Below are 1627 nucleotides of genomic sequence, written 5' to 3'. Positions count from 1 at the left end.
AACAGGTGTGTGTCCACTAGTCTCTCATCACCACCACACAGTGTGTGTGTGTCTGCTGGTCTTCTTGGTTTCTCCTGTAGTCTAGTTTACCAGCAGGTGTGTGTCGGCTGACCTGGGTTTATGTGTGTCTGCTGGAATCCACCTATCTTATCTACCAGTGTGCATTTAGTTGCCAGTCTGTGGTGGTCCTGGTGGTGCTGGTGGTGCTGGTCTGTGGCAGGTCCTTGTGTTGCTGGTCTGGGCAGGTCCTTGTGTTGCTGGTCTGGGCAGGTCCTTGTGTTGCTGGTCTGTTGTTACTGCAGCCGTCCTGATGGAGCTGCTCATCCTGAAGACAGACAGACAAGAACCTGAGAGCAGCAAACCTCAATCATTCTGCCCTACAAATACCCTGAAGAACCTGTAGGTAAGAGAACCACAATAAGCATATCCGTCAGCCTGCAAACTATGACCTGCAAAACCCACAACACTACAATCTAGTACTGCCAATGAATGTCATAGAATCCTCATTCCCAAAACATCTCAAAATCTCCAACCAAACTCATAGCTAAACTCCATACACACACACACACACACACACACACACACACACTCTCACTCTCACACACACACACACACACACACACACACACACACACACACACACACACACACACACACACACACACCCACACACACACACACACACACACATACACACACATGCCTTCGCCAAAACAAAAACAAACTTAACAAACATAATCTGGTAACTTTAGAAAAGAATAACCCAGCCCTAAAATGACTTAACTGAGTCCAGTGTAAGAGTGTCTGAACTCGACAGCATCTGTTCTTCACTGTGTCCAGTGTAAGAGGCTCTGAACTAACGCTTTCATCAACAGCATCTGTTCTTCACTGAGAACCTGTCAGATGGGCAGATATAAAATCTTTGGATCTGAACACTCTCTCATCCTCAAGGACGCCGCCACTGTCCACACACCACACGCTCTCAAAGGCAGCCCTCGCAGCAAAGACATCCTCACCAGGGGCAGAGGGAGGGAGGGAGGGAGGATGGAGGGAGGAGGGATGGAGGGAGGATGGAGGGAGGATGGAGGGAGGATGGAGGTAGGAGGGAGAGAGAGGGAGGGAGGGAGGAGGGATGGAGGGAGGATGGAGGTAGGAGGGATGGAGGGAGGATGGAGGAGGGATGGAGGGAGGATGGAGGTAGGAGGGATGGAGGGAGGATGGAGGAAGGAGGGATGGAGGGAGGATGGAGGAAGGGAGGGAGGCAGAGAGGAAGAATAACACAGAGAGAACAGAAATAGACTGATACAATGAAAGGGTGAGGGAGAGGAAGAGGGAGAGATAAATAAAGGAGAGATGCAGAGTGAGGAATGGACACAATGAAAAAGAGAGAGAGGGGGGAGAGAGAGAGAGAGAGAGAGAGAGAGAGAGAGAGAGAGAGAGAGAGAGAGAGAGAGAGGGAAATAGAGATAAAATGAGAGAACCTCAAGGTGGTGGGGACAATACCAGTCACCTAGGTGAGATGACTCTGAGACAGAGATGAGATGAGATGAGATGAGGTGAGATGAGATGAGATGAGATGAGATGAGATGACTCTGAGACAGAGAAGGGTGGAGAGGAACTACAGCAG

Source organism: Clupea harengus, chromosome 4, assembly GCF_900700415.2.
Source record: "Clupea harengus chromosome 4, Ch_v2.0.2, whole genome shotgun sequence".
NCBI lineage: Eukaryota > Metazoa > Chordata > Actinopteri > Clupeiformes > Clupeidae > Clupea > Clupea harengus.
Note: the sequence above shows the minus strand (reverse complement) of the source record.